Below are 9,121 nucleotides of genomic sequence, written 5' to 3' on the forward strand. Positions count from 1 at the left end.
ATTCCGATGTAACGATTCCATTGAATATTGTGATAGCATCCTTGATTTCAGCTAGCTATTCTCAGTGATATGCTTGCTCCTCTTGGATTTCATTCCATGATAAGTATGTATTGGAAGTTGGAATGCCTAAAGTATTGGTGCATTAGGGTCCTCTTAAGCCTTGTTTCCTTCTTGATCTTACCTTTCCGTTGCTATCACTCGCTCTAGCCTCTCCTGGCCAGAGCTCCCTCTATCAACAACACCCTCACGCGATTGATTCCCTGGATAAGTATGGCTCATATAAGGTATCCTGATCATAGTAATTGTATCATATCTCCTTCTCCTATTGATCTTACCATCCCTCGAGTCCAAGTCTCGGGATGGCGCTTATTAAGGTCCTGTTTCCCCTTGACAGGATCTTCCAGTTCTGGTATCCCTGAAGAGCATTTCCTAGTATGTATTTACTAACCTTAAACGATAGGAGCCGTATTTAGATAGATATCCTATAAATCTATTGATTTTCATTAGCTTGTAAATTCCTTGTGTGAAATAACTCAGAAATTCATTGTGCTAAACTTGTATCTATGCAGTACTGTTTAATGTGGAAGAAGTGTTTTTGTTACTAACAACATAGAAACCATGATACCAGTGCATAAGCATGAAAAACTCACTTTGTGATCAGATTGATCAAGGTTGTAGTCATTCGAATTTACTACTTCGTTAAATGATGGCTGTTTAAAGGTGTCTACCATAGTTTGTTTGGACAATGTCCTTAGTAATCAGGTATGTGACCTTCTTATAACCCACGACATCGGCATGATAGGTGTTAAATACATCCAGTGATGGTGGAGCTAAATCAGCAGGTTTTATATATGGATCCCAAGGTATATACTTATACCAGACAGTACAAAATAACCCTGCGTATACTAGAAAAGCAAAATAACCGTACACATACGACTTAGAATTCTCATCAGAAAATGGTATTACTACTTCAACCAACTTGTTTATGATTTCACGTTTCAAAAGGGATTTCAAACCAAGACCGCTATGTGAGAATCACTGAATAACGTCAAAAGTATCCCTTAAGTAAATATTATCGATAAAAAACAAACCTAGCGAATCATTTATTTCTTTAAACTTATCAAATATATACATTTATATTGTCGCCAGCCTACCTGAGCGTGGAACAAATATTTTATATATACATATTCCATAACTAGAGTTCCATAATTGTGAAACGTGGTATATGGTCGTACGCTAACTCCTATTTGGAAGTCGTGTGGCTCTCTAACAAACATGGAAAACAAACCTATCCTCAGCATCCAACTGTTATAAAAGAATGGAAGCACAATTGTTGTTGGACCTATAAACCCTATTATTTTGGCAATAAACCATTTAGACCTCTTTGATCTAAATTGGTAAATGTTTTTCGATTTTTCACAAATCTATCAATAGGTGAATTCAAGTAGGAAGTCCAACCACTGTTGGAACTATCTCCACCGTTTGAACTACCACCACCCCATATAAAATGGTGGATTATACCATGATCGTCGTGCTTAGGTGCACTAGTTTTCACACTTGGATTTGTTCCATCATTAGTGGAACTAGAACCATCATTAGGGTTAGGGGAAGTAGAAGTAGATGCATCATTACTGCCACTAGATGCATCATTGTTGATAGGTTCTTTAGCTCCTTCCTCATCCGTTATATCTTTTTCTTGGATTTCTTATTATTGTGGAGTTTTTTATCATCATCTTTTTCCCCGTCTCTATTGTATAACGAATTAAGTATCTTCTTAATGGATTGAAAGAATTTCTTCATGATAACAGTATTTTCTATTACTCTCTTATTGGTGGATTTCCTCCGCTTAATTTCGAAATTTACCCAGCCTTTTGAGTACTAGGATCTCCCCCTTATCCTAGCAGATCGGTACCCAGACCATATCCTTGGGCAGCTCGGATGTATCTATCTTTTCGTTCAGATCACATCATCTCGAGCGCGGAATCTTATTAGTGGATCAGAAGACTATGGTGACCCGTAGATCTTCAGATGTTGATTTGCAGAGCAGGGCCGGAATGCGGGGATTGCATTCTTCGAAAAGTATCATATCTTCTTTCCCTAGGGAGAAAGCAGAAACCAGAAACGAGTGGAGGTTCGATCTCTCACCCAAAGCAATTGGGGCTGGTGGAATCTTCCCCTATAGACTCCGAAAAATCATCGTGTACCTTTCCCTAAATCCTTCTCCCGTGCATGCTATTCTCGTGTTCCGTGATTAGAAAAGACCTGTTTCTTGTTTTCTTTGAGGTAATAAACGAGCTGTATCCCGCTTTGCCTATCTTGATGTGGAATCTATCGTTGAGCACCCATGAATGCAGGTAGAAGGTGTTTTTTCTTAACTCTTTCCAGGCCTCAGCTTGATTGGACTTCGTCAGCTCTTGTCGTTCAGCTTCCTCTCTCCTCTCTCATCTTGTCTCTCCGTAGACGGCGTTAAAAAGTAAACAGACTTAAAGCAAAGTAGGTTCGATCCTTGTGTTCTATTATATGAAGTAGAAGAAGAAAGAGCCGGGGGGATGGTCTTGGCACCCATGGGTTAATGGTGAAAGCGCTCAAGGAAATAGGGAATGGAATATTCAAATCGATCAGAAGTGCTATGCTTTATGTAATCAGGCTGAAGGCTAACATCTCGCGAGTAGGCCGAGCTAGGATAAGAATTCCAATCAAAAAATAAGTATGAATTGGGCCCAAAATCACTACTTTACTACCTATGTCGCGTGTCGCGCCACCTAGTACGATAGACTTTTTTCGGGAAAAGAGCAGGTTTTGCCCCAACTTGGACCCAGGGAAACCAAAGAAGAGCTAGTTTCGCCCTGTTTAGTTAGCGGTGGATGAGCTGATTTCTTTTCACTCCTGTTTCAGAGATACAAAACAAAAGTAAAGTGTAGAACGCAATGTTTGAGCTCCAGGCTTTTACGATTCTTCCGATTGACTTCTCTTCTCTGCTCCTAGCTCCGAATGCCAGTATGTAGAGAAGTGATGGAAAGGGTTGTGCTCTTTCATTTGAGAAACTTCCAACCAAAATTGGAATGTTAGAACAGAATATTTAGATACAGGTCCCTTATGAATACTGTACTGAGTAAGATTCATTGAAGAAATGCTTCTCCGAAGCAATAAGTTTGTGGCACAAGCATAGTCTTCTGCTAACCTAGCCTTTCCCATCTTTCTATTAAAACGAATGTAGCTAACGTGAACTAAAAGCAAGCTCTTGTTCGAGGAAGTAGAAATTGTTAGTTGTTGCTAGCTTGAACTGAGTTGTTCCTGTTGGTGCTAGGGTTGCCAAGGGAGTTGTAGCGAGATGCTGCTAATGCAGCTATTTCTGATGTCCGGACGATGCAGCGGAAGTGAAAAGAAAAAGATATGATGCTTAGACCGTTCAGACAGGGATGATGGATTTCTAGATATAGGGTTTATTTGAATGTCTGGCCAAATGCTTACTTTCGTTATGCTTGTCCTGCAAAGCTGGATCTATGGTTCGGTTGCTTTGAATGTCTGTTCCGCCTCTGACCCGGCCCTTACCTCTTTCTTGACTCGGTTTTTCGCAGGGGCATCGAATTCTTTTACAAAAGAAACGCCTGTTTCAAAAGGAATGGCACCGAAAGGTGTCAGATGATGATTGAACTGAACTATCTGAATCTGAAACCGCCGACCCGACTCGTGCTTTTTTGGACTCCGCTTTTGCAGGATCCTGTGAGGCATCGAATTCTTTGGCAAGTCTCTTCTTGCTAGTGTTGTACGCGTTTTATTCCTTCGCCCGACATGCTTTCGTGATAAAAGAATCATAGCAACATAGCGTGAGGTTCCATAGGTTGATGAGCCTGATCAGTCGTGTAAGCTATTTACTACAGCCGTCTTAGATGGCCCCAGGTATCCTCTTCGGCTTGATCTTTCCTTTGCTTCGATCGCCAACTTGCACTTCCTTATTCCACTATTGCGATATCTTTGTCCTGGACAAAGACCAAGAGCTGGTGCAGGTGAAAGAATAGCTTATGGGGCTGGAGTCAAAGGAGCTTTCATAGACATAGAAATCATAATAGAAAGAGCAGGCCTGCGAGCAGCGAGTGCCCTTTGTAAGTTGCGAGCCTGCCTTACCGCCCCCCCCCTTTCTTTTTTGAATTAGAAAGAAGGGGATGAATTAGAAAGAAAGAGATCAGGTTATTTATGATCGGAGAAAAGGAAGGGGCGTGGTTGATGTGTCACTGGGGAACCCGTAGGAAGGGGAGACGACCGGCCTCATTCACATCTGAAATCGCCAACATGAACACAAACGAAATCGTCTTAATTTCGTATAGAAAGAAAAAAAAAGGAAACAAGTAAAAAAGCGTGGTCCCCGGGGATAGGTACTTCGTCCGGCGCGGTATCATTGCTGAGCGATCGCTCGCTATCTGGAAATGGAGTGTTAGTTTCAAATAGAGATTGTGTGGGTGTGAAGTGTACTGAAGATCGAGGTTTTTCTTCTTACTAACTTTGTCAAAGAGGCTAAAAAAACAATAAATGACCAACGAAACTTCGAGTGAGTAGGATAAGGAGGAGTAGTCGGAGGATCTTAGAAGGGAATTAGAGAAAAAAGAGCAGCAGCTCAGTAATAACACCTAGGCTTTTGAATTAACTCTGCGATTTGGAAGACGGAGGAAATGAAAGTAGAAGAAGTTATCGAAACTCGGAACCACATGTTCAATCTTTTTTTAGCGGTTTCCCCAGAGATCTTTATCATTAACGCAACCTTCATTTTGCTCATTCATGGAGTTGTATTTAGTACCTCTAAGAAAGATGATTATCCACCGTTAGTTAGTAATGTGGGTTGGCTTGGATTACTTAGTGTTGCGCGCCTAGGAGGGCAGCGCGCTTGGGATGCGGAGGAGCTATTATCGCCCAGCTCCCTAACCTAATGCGGCCGGACCGCAGGGAACCTTAGCATGAGGGGACGTCCTAATCCTTTTGCCGCCGCAAGGCCGGCTAATCGTACGCAGCAGGAGCAAGGGAACTCCCCTGGTTCAGGAAGGCACATGAGTCCGAACGCTATTATGAATGTGCGACCGACACTACACTACGTAGGTACCTGTGCATGCAGGTGAGGCGTCGGTCGGTCCTAGAAACGGCGGCAGCTAGCGAGGAGTTAACGACTGGACGTGCTGCAACCTAGGGATCACCAGGCAGCTCTTTCGCTCTATAGGGATATCGGGGGGGGGCATAGCACAATTCTTCTTGGAGGAGGGTTTTGGTTTGCCCAGGTGACTGATCCTGCCATAATATACTCCCGCCAATTCTATTGCACCGGCAACCGAAGTCGAACATACATACGACGATCTTCATGCGTGAAGGGACGGGAGGAAAGAAAGGGCGGTAGATGATAATGCGAAAGGGCGCCGCGTCTGGCTTGATAGTAAAGCCAAAGAAAGACGCCCCAAGACAAGATACAACTGTTGGGAAGGGGACATGATCAATAGAACCTGGCTGGATCCGGGCTGGGATAGTGGCGCCCATTCCTAACCAGTTCTGAAAAGGTTCGCTCATGCTGGAGGTACTAACCACTTAGTGATCGGTCCGCTAGTTCACGCAAATCCGAAGAAGTTATCACGGACGAGCCACATGCAGGGAAACTTGCACGTGTGGTTCTGGCCGGGCTTTCCTTCGGTATCTAATAACCTTGCTTCTGCTCGCCGCTGGCGCACCTCTCCTAACTATTGCCCATTTATTCTGGAATAATTTTTTTAGGAGGGACAATTTTACATATTTCTGCCAAATCCTTCTATTATTAAGTACGGCTGGTACCATTTCGATGTGTTTCGATTTTTTCGAAAAAGAGAGGTTTGATGCTTCTGAATTCATTGTATTAATTCCACTTCCTACTCGCAGTATGCTCTTAATGATCCCGGCTCATGATTTAATTGCCATGTATTTAGCTATTGAGCTTCAAAGTTTATGTTTTTATGTGATCGCAGCATCAAAAAGAAAGTCTGAATTTTCCACGGAAGCCGGCTCAAAATATTTGATCTTAGGTGCATTTCCCTCTGGAATATTATTGTTCGGGTGCGACCGGACTACTACCGATCAATTTTTGGGAACTTATTTATAGACTTGTAGAGACCCTCTACGTAGTTGTAATTCTAGGGCAATCGATCCACTTTCCCCATAGCCCTAAGGCTGTGTCTCGATCTCCTACGCGCGAAAGATAAGATACGGGAGACGGGGTCCTATGGTATGGGTCTTCGACCCTTGGTCTAATTCCACGACGGAGAGTCGGCGTGGCGTAAAGTGAAGATTGGGGGGAATAGAGCGAAATCCCCGTCTGGGGTATTCCGAAGGTGTAACCTAGGCAACGAAAAAGGGGCCCGATACTTCAACTAAAGGAGCGACCTGTTGGTTCACCAAACCCCGACCCAGTGTCACACGTTCTCCAGGTCCGAAGGGATCCAGTGCCCAACTACCGACTCCTCCCGGAATTGCGTTATCGGAGCCGAGCCAGGAATAGCCGTTAGTGGACACCTACCACTTTTCACCGGTTAGAGAGGCCCTCTTTAATACATTAAGAAAATATGTTCACAGGGGCCAGAAAGACTCGGTCATAGGAACTTAGACCACCTACGCGCTGGTAAACGAAAACCACCTCGACCGGATCTACCGAACGAAGAAGGCCGCCCCGTCGAAAGAATTAACACGCCAAAAGGGCCACCAGCTTTCCCCCAAAAAGGGGAGATCCGCTGCTTACTGCTCACGGAAACATCCGACCTTATGGTCAAGTCGTCCGCCTATCTTTCTGATCTCATTCGTTTTCCGATCGCATAAAAAGTCATGAGATCAAAAAAGAAATGTGAGAATGTAGTTACAGATGTAAAAAAAGTAAATATCTCGTTCTCTTGGTCCATAGATGGGGCGTCCTATCCGATGGATGAATGAGGAGCCTCTGTCGAGTAGTGAAATGATAGGATTCTGCTTTTCGGTTAAACCGAAACACAAGTCGGCGATTCAAGCCAAGAGTGCGGGCACCTTAAGAGCGGTCAAAGCTAGAAGCTATATCATGACTGCTGGAACGAAAGACCCGATGAGTATTTTCGTACCACCTTCCAATCTTCTTAGTCAATTGTGTACTTTTCCACTAGGCGAGACATAAGTTATCGGAATCCGGGGCCTGTTTTTCCCTATTTCCCAAGGGGAATGTCAAATTGTGTGGTTTCACAGTCTTATGAGACAGAAAGTTTTGGAAAATGGAGCTGCCGTTTTCACTACTTTGGTCCCTAGCGATATTGTTGCTTAAACTAACATGGAAAGTGGGTTCAATCACTTTAAAGTGCCCTCTCAAGTGTCATCTCATAATGGTAATCTCCTTATGGTATAGTAATTTGGCTTAGAATAAGAAACCTATCTCTTCCCCCTAATGGCTTTTCACTACCCCTTGCGGGAATGCGTATCGTTGCTGCATCGCCACCGTATTCCTGACTTGCTTTTCCGAACTGCTTGTTTTCTCGGGGCTGCAGTCCAGTTGCTTAGTGGTTTGCTTCTCGGTCTACCCAATCAAGGTTAGACCTCGCTCTATCAACCATTGCTTTAAATAGTATCATGTTATTTCATCTTTCATTGATACCATCATTACAATCGAGGGCCTACAATCCATGGAAATCCCTATTCCGATCACTGGGAAAGAAGAGCAAGTAAGTAATGAATGAATGAATGAATTTAGATGGTATATAAACATCTCCCCATGAAGGGAAGGTGCTATAGTATCTAACTAAGAAAAAAAGTAGGTTGTGAAATGATAGGAAATATGCCATGCAGAAAATCCAGGAAATATTTCCTTGATTTTCGGATGACCCGGCTTATCTTTGCAGTTATCCTTATTTAGCAGAATCTAGTGAGTGTTCCATTAAAAGGAAAGAGAGCTATTCGTTGTAGGATTGATCCAGACAACCCAACCTAAGTCACCTATTGCGCCTAACCTAAGTATAGTGCCAGTGGTCGGCGAGGAGAAGTTCATTCCTGTAGAGAAGAGAGGGGATCCTATTTCCTTTCCCCCTTTCCCAGTATGGCAACCTTATCTTCCAGCATGAAAGTTGGTATCAGAATGAAACAATCCAATCCAATCCATACTTGTGGAGTGCTCAGTTCAGTTCCTGATTTCTCTCAAGCCTAAACCGGAAAAGGAAACCTATTACCCGGGGTCCCCCCTTTCGGCTATCTCATCTGCTGTTCCTCGACTCTCAGGAAGGTAAGATCATCAATCAATAGTAGGCTGCTGCTCTGTGCAGTTAAAGATGGGATCCAACCTGTTCTGTTTGCTTGTTTCCTATAATCTGTGCTCGATTCCATATTTCTGTATCCTTCGATTCCCGGGACAGATCTGATCTCCTTTATACTGACCTCAAACAACGAGCGAAGTCGAGATGTTGATGAGAAAGGGGCTTTTCTCAAGGCCAAAGAGTGCTCTTTGAAGGCTACTATGCATCCTTACGAATACAAGAGTGGTTTTTTTTGTTTTGGGTATAGCAGGACTTGAACCTGCGACCATTAGGTTAAAAGCCCAATGCTCTACCAACTGAGCTATACACCCGATTTTACAAGAAGGCTTGGTGCGGAAAAGAAAAGAGGGCGGCCTGGCCCCTTTTCTTCTTATCATATCACAAGGGCGCGGCTCTGTATGGTATAGTACTGTGGAGCAAGTCTGGGAGTCCTTTCCACTCATTGAGGATTCTATCTAAAAAAGAAGGTCAACGGGGGAGACTACAGTAGCTCGAACTCAGACTATCTACGAAAAAGGTAAAGTCGTCTTTCCTAGGGTTCGACCGAAAGGAGCTGTGTTCTATGGTTTGACGTTGTGGAGGTCCAGCACTCTTCTAAACGAAGAAAGAGGGGATTCGCGCTACCTCCTACTCCTACAGAAGATCGATTGGCGCGAACTTCCGATCGATTCCTTATTCATTGTTGCCGACCCTTACATCATCATAAAGAGAATCAAGATATCCCAAGAACCCAGCTAGGGATGAATGACTAGCGCTCAAGAACAAGCAAGGGATGAGCGCACGGGAGCGGCGTTGCTTGTTGCTTTATTATCACATTAGAGAAGCGGAACCTCCAAGCTCAGACATCTCGAACT

At 43.7% G+C, this 9,121-nt stretch overlaps 1 non-coding gene across 1 annotated transcript; it reads right to left on the bottom strand.

Annotated features, from left to right (window-relative positions):
* Window positions 1-8,505: 8,505 nt before the first annotated feature.
* Window positions 8,506-8,578, bottom strand: TRNAK-UUU (transfer RNA lysine (anticodon UUU)). Its single transcript has one exon. It is a non-coding gene; the product is annotated as a tRNA-Lys (tRNA).
* Between the last annotated feature and the right edge of the window lie 543 nt (window positions 8,579-9,121).

This window comes from Triticum aestivum, chromosome 1D (assembly GCF_018294505.1).
Source record: "Triticum aestivum cultivar Chinese Spring chromosome 1D, IWGSC CS RefSeq v2.1, whole genome shotgun sequence".
Lineage (NCBI taxonomy): Eukaryota > Viridiplantae > Streptophyta > Magnoliopsida > Poales > Poaceae > Triticum > Triticum aestivum.